Raw genomic sequence first — 12,393 nt, 5'->3', positions numbered from 1 at the left:
AAACCACTCCGAAGGCCAGTCTTCGAACGTCTTCTTTGGGGTACCGGACAGGTATCCAGTCCCGGCGATGCGCCATATTTCGGCTCCGCCCACTTGATATATTGACCCCTTCTATGTACGGGGCACAAGGCAGAATAGCTTCTTCCACAGCGCAAAATGAGCTTCGCAGCCCAGAAACAACTCGCAAAGGGCAACATAACCAGCGATGTGTAATATGGAAGCGGGGGTGAAGTTATGCAACTGGAGGCCGTAAAACTCCAGAAGCCCGCGGAGGAACGGATGGATTGGAAATCCAAGTCCCCTTAATAAATAAGGGACAAGGCATACCCGCTTCCCCTTGGAGGGGTTGGGAAAGCTCTCCGTTTGCTCCCCGCCATTATAGGTGGCGAGCCCGGCTCGAACGGGGACCATGTACGCTGGAGGGAGAAATCCCTGGGTTTGTAACTCTACTAATTGACTGTACGGGACGGAACACTTCTTCCAATCACCGGGCTTAGGGCTACGGGAGCGAGAGGAGGAGCTGCGATGGTCGGCCATGTTGGAATGGATTTTTTCGAGCGCGCTCCGATGGATACTCGCCGTGGGAGGATGGTGTGATCTGGATCTAAGAATCCCCATCTCTTTAATAGACAGTTTACTCACATGGCTAGGGTGGCAAATGTAAAAATTCCCTGGCTTCTCGCTTTCGCTCGACACGTGGAGGATAGCCATTATTGGGCGCGGAAGCAAAGAAGTGCAACATTTATGGGAAGTCGGACACTACTCAGCAGGTATTCAGAATTTGGAGAAGAACCCGCCTTGCAATGCCAAAGACAATCTGCGCTCCGGACTCATCGTCATTGAAGCCTGGTTCGGGGGCTACTGAGGGAGTCCTGGATTAGGGGGTCTCCGGACAGCCGGATTATATCCTTTGGCCGGACTATTGAACTATGAAGATACAAGATTGAAGACTTCGTCTCCTGTCCGAATGGGACTCTCCTTGGCGTGGAAGGCATGCTTGGCAATACGGATATGTAGATCTCCTCCCTTGTAACCGACTCTGTGTAACCCTAGCCCCCTCCGGTGTCTATATAAACCGGAGGGTTTAGTCCGTAGGACAACAATCATCATACCATAGGCTAGCTTCTAGGGTTTAGCCTCTACGATCTCATGGTAGATCAACTCTTGTAATACTCATATCATCACGATCAATCAAGCAGGAAGTAGGGTATTACCTCCATCGAGAGGGCCCGAACCTGGGTAAACATTGTGTCCCCCGCCTCCTGTTACCATCCGCCTTAGACGCACAGTTCGGGACCCCCTACCCGAGATCCACCGGTTTTGACACCGACAGTCGATGAATTAACGGAGGGATTTGAGGAGCTCGAGCTTGACCACCCTACTGGTGAAGGGGAGACTCAGCTGCGTCTTGCTCTGAAGACTCCATGTCTATGGCGGAAGGAGCTCATCAAGCTTCCGAACTGGACGCCTCCGCCTCCTCCTACGGTGAGTGATCAGGGCACTCCGCCTCCTTCTCCTGCTGCTCAGGCGCGTGGCGGCACTCCGCCTCCTTCTCCGCCTGCGCCGGCGCGTCCGAGCAGCCCGCCTCCTCCTCCGCCTCGTCAGCAAGGGCGGAAGAGAGCCGCCGCCGCTCCGGCTGCTCTGGCGCGTCTTAGCACTCCGCCTCCTTCTTCTTCGCCTCGTAAGCAACGAAAGAAGACAGCCACAGCCGCTCCGGCTGCTCCGGCGTCTAGCAGTATAGCCAGAGGCGGGAGGCAATATAGATTCGGTCCATCTCTCAAGCCTTTAGAGAGGTTACCATATGAGATGACCGAGGAGGAAAACATGAAGATCTGTAAAGCCCAAGTGAAGGACTTCTTTGAAACGCAAAGAGCTAAGAAACATCCACCTCCGGAGGAGAAGATTGATCCGGTGAAAGCGAAACACACTCTCGATGCCCTGAAGCGACCACCACCCTCTCCGCTGCAAACCAACTATGAACGCATTATTGAAAGGTCATATAAGGAAGCGTCCCGGTCGGGAAGTACTTGCAGTGATCGAAGGTTAGCAGAACGAAGAAGTGGGAAAAAATTCCCCAGCTCGGCGAACAAGCGAACCAATCGTGCCCCCCGCTCAAGGTGTCTAGCGATATCGTCGCTAATCATCCGGGGATGGTTCCCGGTACCAATCCTGGAGATAACCTGCCAGACGATGCATATTTTGATACAATGGAGGTGCAAATACCGGCACGGGAAGCCTCCCGTCAAACCTGGTCATCCTCCTCTAACAACGATGATGCGAAGATTCCATGATTGGTACATGGACACCTGCAGCAAGTCTAGGAAGGATACTTTGACGCTGAGAGTTAAAGAGGAGCACGACCTCGTTGGAATTGATCTGTTGTCTGTTCCATTTGAGGAGTTCTTCCAGTTTTTCAATGAAAAGGCCCTCGATAAAACAATCGTCACTTGCTACTGTCTGTAAGTACTAGTTCTGTAATTTAGTCTCTATATATAGCTCAGCTCTTTCATCGCATGTATATATAATTATCTTTACTATATTATGCAGGTTGAAGATCGCCGAATGCAAGAAGAGACAAATCGGTGATATTGGGTTCATTAACACAAATCTCATAGATGAATGGAATGTTAAACATGATGCCAAACAAACCGAGGCCAACTTGCTACGATCGTTACTTCGAAATCAAAACAAAGATATAATACTCTTTCCTTACAACTTCAAGTGAGTGTTATTGTCTTGTGCATATTCGGTTTCCCTTATTACTCGAGGTTATAGTAATGTACTTGATGAGTTATGCATGCGTGCGCAGCTTCCACTTTATTCTGCTAGAGATTAAGCTTGAGCAGGGACTAGTAACCGTCATAGACTCGAGACGAAAAGATCCTGAGGAGTATGCAGCCATGACTAAAATGCTCGAGAAGTAAGTTCAATCGATCATTATCGTACCATATCGGCAACTTTGTTCATTTCCTGATATCAAGTAATTGTTTTCTTTGTCTGGCAGGGTTTGGAAAAAGTTCACCGCAGAACCTCCGGGACTGCCGGGGGAGCTACGATTTAAACACCCGAAAGTAAGTACTACTAGCTAGTTCCGCACATCTCCCATTGATTCTAGCTAGTTTCATCAATACCATTTAGCATGCTTGCTTATCAGTTTGATTGACCTCTATTTCTTGTAAAGTGGTTGTGGCAGGAACCTGGGAATAATTACTATGGATACTACATTTGCGAGTTCATCCGCCACACAACCTGTGAGCGGGGCTACTCTAAAAAACAATATGAAGTGCGTAAGCAATAATATTCACAATTTTATTTTATTACCATCATTTGTGTTGAGCTTCATTCATATATATGTATTGACCCCCTTCTTTAAATTAGATGTTTCAGATGCGGGATGAACTCCTACCATAAGATCACATACGAGCAATTCAAGAGGAATTGGCGGGATTCTTTCTTGACCACGTCATCGATAAAGATGGAGAATACCATGTGGAACTTGAGTTCAGATGTTAGGGGATTGTAAGAGATCTTATATTGTATATATGTAGCCAGTAGCGTCGGATAGATATACGAAAACTTGTTGTTCGACCAATCTCTCGGAGAAGGAGAGGTCGATCACTGCTCTCTGTATATGTTCATGACGATCTTCTGTACTTAATGGTTTCCTTCATTTTCTTACTAGCTAGCTAGCGTGTCGAGTCCTCTCTATACGCGTCGACGATGGAGAGGTCTCCTTGGATGAAGCTATGGAACTCATCGAGGAGGTACGTGATGTGGGCGTCCCGGTTGTTGCGAAGAGGTAGCAAAGGTACCACTAGAGCGTGTACGCTGTGTCCTTGTGCTCCTCGACGATCTCTAAGGTCAAGGGAGTCATGGTGGCATTGTACCAGGAGAGGATGGCGAAGTTGTTGAGGGCCCGGTCAGAGGAGGCTTGCGACGGTGAGCCATCGCTATGAGCACGACAAGGAACTGGCGATGCCATAGTCCTTATTTCTCCTTCTCGAAATCGAGAGTGACCAAGACGTGATCACGGATGCGAAGTCCCTGGATTTGGGGAGTGGGGAGAGTCTGTGTTGCGATGGGGTGTCCGAACTCCTCGCCAGAATCTGAGCCACCGGAGGAGAGGGAGGAGAGGAGCTCATAGTTGCAAGGAAAGAGGTGGGGCAGCAGAAGAATAGGATCTGGAAAATTGATACCATGTTAGAATCGGAGCGACAGAAGGAAGGGAGGGATTCGTGCAACACTTCCTATCTCATTGATTGGGTGTACATGGGCTAACCACACTCACAGAAAACTAGCCTCACGAGTTAGTCCTAGCACACGAACATGAACACACACACGCACACACACGCGCGCGCACACACACACACACACACGCACGCACGCGACACATGCGTATGTGCTGGATGTTCCTAGTCTGTTGTATGTGATTTTCCATGTCAGTAATCTTGTGATGATGCTATTTTGGATTAGGTTTAAAAGAAATCCGGCTAATTACCTAACAGAGTACATTCCCTACTATCTAACCATGTTGTGAATCACTCGAAATTTGTATAACCAGATTAACCAATTCTGTCGTTATGAAAATTCAAAAAAAAAATTCTATCCTTATGCATGTTGACAAGAACAAGTGACGCCATTGGCGTGCTTTACAAGAGATGCAAGTTGGGCTATTCTTAGATTTACCCTACCTCTATGGAAGTTTAGAAATTACATGGTTATGCCCTTTTAGTTGAGTTTTTTAAGTGGAGGCAAAAAAAACCCACTAATTATTGGAGTAGTCAAGAGCTCAGATTATACAAGGAAGAGATCTTGGCGTCCTGTTTTTGCTTTTATAGCATGTAAAAAAATGGAAGCTCAAAATGCACAGATGAAGGGTTTCAAGTATCTCTACCAAAAAAAGGCGAAAAAGGAGAGCTCCAGTGTTCTGGTCATTTCTTTAGACTCATACATATTGCATGCATTCAACTATATATACCTCAAATTCGCTCATGAAATTGCACCACACATCCTTGATTGTAAAATAAATAAAAAGACTAGGCAACTACTTCATCTAGCGTTGCGTGCTATAATCTCATGATGACCATTGCAAACAACCTGCAATAAGATTGTCAGCGCAAATCCGACTCCGAAGCCTACACCAACAAAAAGCCACAACATGATATCATCAAATAGTGATCCTTCTCGCACAGAAGGTGACAGCGACAAAGTTGGCGAAGGAACGAATGTCAGGTTACATTTCACAAGAAGTGGGCACCCGTACAACCCTCTATTTCCACCCTGGAATGAGCTGCTGGTGAATGTGGAAAACTGGCTGCCCGAAGGTATCCTCCCACTGAGATCATTATAGGAGAGGTTGAGCCACACGAGTGTGGTCACCGTTGCTAGCTCCCGCAGGGTCTCCCCTAGAAGATGGTTCCACGACAGGTCCAGTGACTCGATTCGGGCCAACTGGCCGAGCTCACGTGGGATCTTGCCTCCAAAGGCATTGCGAGACAAGTTCACAACGTGCAGGGACGTTAGGTTGCTGATTGACCTCGGGATGAAGCCACTGAACCGGTTGCTTGATAGGTCAATCACCACCAGGTCAGTACTGACTTTTGACACCCCCATGTATTGTTGTTTCATGGCCACATCAACCGCCACCAGATAAGAAATAAATCCTTCTTTCGCAGACACTGTAGTATAATCATCATATTCTGCAATCGTTCTGTTCGGATCCCAAACCATGGACTTGAAACTCTTGAAGAAATCTGGTGCTAGATCGCCATTTGAAGCGATTTCCTGCAAGGTCAATGATTCGTACACGGGAAAAGTAATCGGCAGTCGAGTTCTTCTCCACAAGAGGAGGCATGCTCACGGGGCCATGAAAATTGTTGTTTCTCAAGATAAGTAGCCGGAGTTGCGGTAGCTGACCCATCCATATAGGGAAAGAGACTGTGAAATGGTTCCCACCAATGTCAAGAGCTATCAAATATTGGCACCGAGCCAACGATCTCGGGAGGCGCCCCTGGATATGATTCCCATGTAAATCTATCAGTTGCAACTGACATGATTCGCTAGTCTCGTCGGGCCATGTTCCGTCAAGATGATTTCCCCTCAAGTTCAACATAATGAGTTGACCGCAACCTTTCAACAAATAAGGTGGCACCGATCCGCTGAGATTATTGCCGGATAGGTCTAGCATTCTGAGAGCATACTGCTCACGACATTCTGAGTAGGGGATAGGCCCACTCAGTTCATTGTTCGCAAGGTTGACAGAGTAGGTCGTGAGCCCGGACCGTTCGAGGAGAGGGTTTATTTGGATGAAGCGGAGGAAACTACTCTGGGGGATGGACGAGAATTTGTTGTTGGAGTAATCAAGACGATCCCCATTGGAAGGGAATGGCGTGGCGCCACGGAGCATATTGAAGCTAAGATCGATGTACATTATATTAACATAGTGCGGCGGCTGGCCTACTGTGGTGAAGAAATTGTGCGACAGGTTCAAGGATCTCATGTGTGTCCAAATCCATTGAGGTATCTCCCCTTGAATTTGATTGCAAGAGAGATCCAGATTCCCTAGTTCTGGTAGATATCCAAGGACTCTAGGCAACCTTGTTAGGTTACAATATGCTAGATTCAAACTAGTAATACTGCTGTTACTAGCATCAATTTTACTACCATCCCCGAAAGCAGATAACAAGGGATTATAGGATACTGATATCATCAGGGCCGGTCCTGAGATTTTAGAGGCCTGGGGCGAAACTAGAACCTGGGGCCCTTTAATACAAACACCGTAATAATGACGAGCAAGTTGCAATTCTATCGATTGGATGGAGGATACTTTTAAATTTAAAAGCGGTGCTAAAAGTAACCCATTGGCAAGAACATGTGATAACTATTTTCTATATATTAGTCCATAACTATAACATAATGAGGCCAATGTAAATCTAATTTTCACACACCTCTTAGGAATTCAGGCGTAAGTGGAACTTCACGCATTAGGAAGTTGAGATATTTATTGATAATCTTCTCTATCGGTAAGATCCACCGATAATCTACCCTAAAAAAAAGAACCAACCAGATGCATATTGATAGGTGAAGCTTGTACATTGTATACTAGAAAAAATGAAGCATTGGTACATAAGTAAAATTTCCGTGCAATGTAGCAAACGTTGGAATTACAGCCACATTGAAACACCTGAGATTGCATGGTGTCGCTGCCATGAACTTGCTTTGGATAATGAGGATAATTGTAAGCAAATTATTGGCCTACTTGGATAGTCTCTAACAGTTCCCTTGACATAAATCTCCCATGAGGATAAGAGTGACCTCAAAACGTGGCCGCTACAGAACACAACACAAAGAAGTATGATTCTGCTGTTCATGGCCGTTATATTATTCAGAATAAAGAGATCCTCAGAAATATGTAGGTACAATTGTGTGCACCTGTTAACTGATTGCTGCTCAAGTCAACGTAAGTCAGTGTAGCTGATGGATTCTGGAATTACTCGATAGCACCAGAGAGTCTGTTCATGTTGAGGCACAATCTCAGCAATGTTGGCTGAGTGAAGAAGGATGCTGGTACCGTCCCCCAGAATGAATTATTGCTTAGATCCACCTCTGTGAGGTATGGTAACATATGTGCATCAAGAGGAACCGGCCCTGTGTAAGAAAATTGCTTGCGTTGGTCATAAAACTGGTTAGACAAGGAGTGTGTACATTTGGATCTATGTCATAATTAATTTGCAACCCATTGTCGTGCTCTAACAAAAAGAAGACAATGCAAAGAGAACACGGAATATTTGTCTACGTGTGCGTCCTATGTGGTTGCTAAATCCCTGGGATTTTGCTCTATATCATGTTATACTTGAACAAACAAAGGATACCTATTTCCTAAAATATATCATTATCTACAATAATTGTAAAATACACGATGTGATAAAGCACAAGCTTTGTAGGAAAAATGCTAAGGACTAATACTCTAAAATTCTCGTGAAATTACTTTAAACCTAGATGCTGTTCTATAGGTCAGAGTATTTGGCATATAACACTGGTAATTTTCCGGAAATTTACCCACAACAGTTTGTTTGCGCAATTCCTTTAAGAAAATGGAGAAGGGCACCTGCTAGGTCTCTACGTCCAAAGATGCACACATCCCATATTTTTTACAAAGTAAGTAACAAGCTCAGGATACCCTAAAGCTCAAGTAGAACGTGCTACATTGTTAAACCGACCATCCTTTTGGGACATAGGCCGCATTCAATTGGATTTTCGCTACAAACCGAATGCCGGATTGACAAATTATTTTGCCACGAGGATGATAATTTCCTTCAGCAAGCTTGGCAGATCCTTTGCATTGCTCAGTATTTTTGCCATGCTTACTTAAGGAAATTGTTATCCTTGCAACAACATATCCATGGCGTTTGGTTTGCTATGCTTAAAAATTGACACAAGATTTTAAAATCCCTGTAGATTTTAGTCACCATAATATTTGATAGCAATATGCCTAAGGATATATGGAATCCAACAGGCCCACGTGGCTACCTTTCCCAAATTTTGGTGGGCATATGATTTAGCCATTCTGCTATCACAAATCGAGGAGTAAATACTTTTTTTTGCGAGTAAGTAGACTTACCCGTGAGTTTGTTGCTGCCAAGCAGTACGACTTCCAGCGCTGTGAGGTTCCTGATGGAGTCAGGGACGGCCCCAGCGAGGTTCCGCCACGCGAGGTTGAGTGCGGTGACCATCCCGGTAACGTTGTCGCAGCCAACGCCCTCCCATCGGCAGCAATCCGTGCCCTCTCTCCACGACGGCAGCGTCGTGGTGGCCGGCCCAGAGGTGGCACTTCCGGTGAAGGAGAAGGAACGCTTCACGGCGAGGAGCGCCGCGGCCTGATCCCCGCGGCATCGAGCAGGGACCTGCTGCGCAGTACCGGCGTTTGCTGACAGGGCATGGGAACGGTGTGCTAGTAGCTGGATCTCTACAGGGAAACCTAGGGTCACCACTCGTAGCAACACTGAGGTGTGATGGATAGTGATGCGAGGCATTGCAGCTGGCAAATCTAGGGGAAGACGAGATGTATCATTACTTCACTGCATATATAAGGTCTGAACTCAGAAGGTGGGTGGAAACGAACATGCAAGTTGAGAGCACACTGCATTGACTGAGCCGCTGTTTTCCTCTACTCCGGTTTATCTGCAGTTTGATTATCGCTAAAGAAATTATAACACGCATTGTTTCTTTCTCTCACTAGTGTAGGATGATGCTAACGCGACACTATGATCAGAGACTCTTCGACGAAACTATGTGCGATGCAATAATCTCAAACGGTGTTGTAAAAAAACCGTCAAAAAAGACGCAAAACGTTTGCGATGACGGATGCATCAAACATGGTTCAGATTTTAGTTCCGTGTGTGATTCAGGGCATACGGTTCAGTTCAATTAACCATTTTCGATGAGGAGAAACAAAAGAAACGAGCAGTCAAATGAAGGTCTGTGCGATGTACAGCATACGGTTCACTCGGATGAACTGTTTGTGATTAGACAACACAAAAGAAACGGTCAGCCAGATCAAGGGGTGTGCGATATATAGCATACCGTTCACTCGGATGAACTGTTTGTGATTAGGCAACACAAAAGAAACGGTCAGCCAGATCAAGGTGTGTGCGATATACGAAATGTGGTTTACTCGGATGAACTTTTTGCGTTGAGACAAGAGAAAAGAAATGGTTCAATATAACAAAATACCATAAATATTGCAAGGTTCAAATTTAAAGATTACAACGCCCAAATTCAAACATTGCAAACCGCGTAATTTTTGAAAAGGGATCAGTCGCTGACAAGTCATGTATGGGTTTGACACAATGACTTCCAATTGCTTTCTTATATGCTCTTCCAATACGAAGTTTGGCATTTTTGGAGGCACTTCCATTCCACAGTACCTGCTGGCTCTGATAATCATACCATTGATCTTTGCTAATTAGATGCGTGTTAAACCTCAGTATCCTCAGCACATTTGCTCTGGCAAGAAAGAACCTGGCAAGTGTAATCTCCGGTGGGGTCCCTCGATAGGAGTTCAAAGTAATATTTGAGAGATGCAGATCCAGGCATTCGAAATTGTCGTTATAAACATCATCCAGCTCCGGGCCTAATATGCACTTCAAAAGAAGAGAACGTGTTAGTTCCTACATGCAGTTTTGAACACTGCTACACGCCTATTTGGTTTGCAGAATTTGTAAAATGCACCAATGTGCCATCTTCGATCTGGCATGATTAACATGGGCATTTGATCACAATCTACTCCTAGAAACATGTAGCCTTCTTCACAAGAGGTTGGATTGGATGAAAAATTCCCTAAGAAAACTAGTACAGATGAATCCAAAGGAGAAATGCTTATGGACGATTGTAACCAGATGAATGAAGCAACCAATATGGGGTGGGGGTGTATGTCCTAAAATCCTCCAAAATTCCTTAAGAAATCATAGTACATTGTCATTGTAAACTTGGGAAAAGGTGCAAAAAATTGAACTCCCTTATGGTTAACATTTAACAGGAACGGAACAGTACCTCGATATACAGCTTCTTCAGGCACGGAAAGCATCTCAAGCAACTGACAACTTGGTCCAGGTTGGGGCCGACAGATTCTAGTGCCATGACCTTCACTGTGCCCAGAGTGTGGGTGAAGCTTCGCTGGATGACAGACGAACATACATCTTCAAAACTAGAAATAACGTTGATATATCAAGAAGGAGAGGTATATAAGGCGACTGTTGTACCTGGTGAACAAATTACTGCCGAGCAATTGATAGAAAAGCGCATAGTTATGAGAATATCTAGGCAATGATCATGAATATAGGCATCACGTCCGTGTCAAGTAGACCGAAACGATTCTGCATCTACTACTATTACTCCACACATCGACCGCTATCCAGCATGCATCTAGAGTATTAAGTTCATAAGAACAGAGTAACGCATTAAGCAAGATGACATGATGTAGAGGGATACACTCAAGCAATATGATATAAACCCCATCTTTTTATCCTCGATGGCAACAATACAATATGTGCCTTGTTGCCCCTACTGTCACTGGGAAAGGACACCGCAAGATTGAACCCAAAGCTAAGCACTTCTCCCATTGTAAGAAAGATCAATCTAGTAGGCCAAACTAAACCGATAATTCGAAGAGACTTGCAAAGATATCAAATCATGCATATAAAAATTCAGAGCAGAACCAAATATTATTCAAATATAATCTTGATCATAAATCCATAATTCACCGGATCTCGGCAAACACACCGCAAAAGAGTATTACATCTAATAGATCTCCAAGAACATCGAGGAGAAAGTTGTATTCAGAACCAAAGAGAGAGAGAGAAGAAGCTATCTAGCTAATAACTATGGACCTGAAGGTCTGTGGTAAACTACTCACGCTTCATCGGAGAGGCTATGATGTTGATGTAGAAGCCCTCCGTGATCGATTCCCCCTCCGGCAGATTGCCGGAAAAGGCCCCAAGATGGGATCTCACGGGTACAGAAGGTTGCGGCGGTGGAAAAGTGGTTTCGTGGCTCCCCCTGATGATCTTCGGGTATAAGAGTATATATAGGCGAAAGAAGTACGTCGGTGGAGCTACGAGGGGCCCACAAGGGTGGGGGCACGCCTTCCCCCTGGGCGCGCCCTCCTGCCTCATGGCCGCCCCGTTGTGTCTCTGACTTCATCCAAGTCTTCTAGTTTGCTTTCGGTCGAAGAAAGATCATCGCGAAGGTTTCATTCCGTTTGATATTCCTTTTCTGCGAAACACGGAAATAGGCAAAAAAACAGAAACTGTCATTGGGCCTTCGGTTAATAGGTTAGTCCCAAAAATAATATAAAAGTGGAAAATGAAAGCCCATTAAACATACAAAACGGATAATATAATAGCATGGAACAATAAAAAATTATAGATACGTTGGAGATGTATCAAGCATCCCCAAGCTTAATTCCTGCTCGTCCTCGAGTAGGTAAATGATAAAAACAGAATTTTTTATATGGAATGCTACCTAACATAATTTTCAATGTAATTCTCTTTATTGTGGCATGAATGTTCAGATCCATAAGATTCAAAATAAAAGTTTAATATTGACATAAAAACAATAATACTTCAAGCATGCTAATAAAGCAATCATGTCTTCTCAAAATAACATGGCCAAAGAAAGTTATCCCTACAAAATCATATAGTGTGGCTATGCTCTATCTTCATCACACAAAGTATTTAATCATGCACAACCCCGATGACAAGCCAAGCAATTGTCTCATACTTTTGATGTTCTCAAACTTTTGCAATCTTCACGCAATACATGAGCGTGAGCCATGGACATAGAACTATAGGTGAAATAGAATGGTGGTTGTGGAGAAGACAAAAAGGAGAAGAT

At 44.8% G+C, this 12,393-nt stretch overlaps 1 pseudogene; it reads right to left on the bottom strand.

Moving 5' to 3' along the window:
- Window positions 1–5,049: 5,049 nt before the first annotated feature.
- LOC125512771 lies at window positions 5,050–9,032 on the bottom strand (annotated as a pseudogene).
- Window positions 9,033–12,393: the final 3,361 nt, after the last annotated feature.

This window comes from Triticum urartu, chromosome 6 (genome assembly GCF_003073215.2).
Source record: "Triticum urartu cultivar G1812 chromosome 6, Tu2.1, whole genome shotgun sequence".
NCBI classification, from domain to species: Eukaryota; Viridiplantae; Streptophyta; class Magnoliopsida; order Poales; family Poaceae; genus Triticum; species Triticum urartu.
The sequence above is the reverse complement of the archived record's forward strand: the minus strand, read 5'-3'. Positions and strand labels throughout refer to the sequence as shown.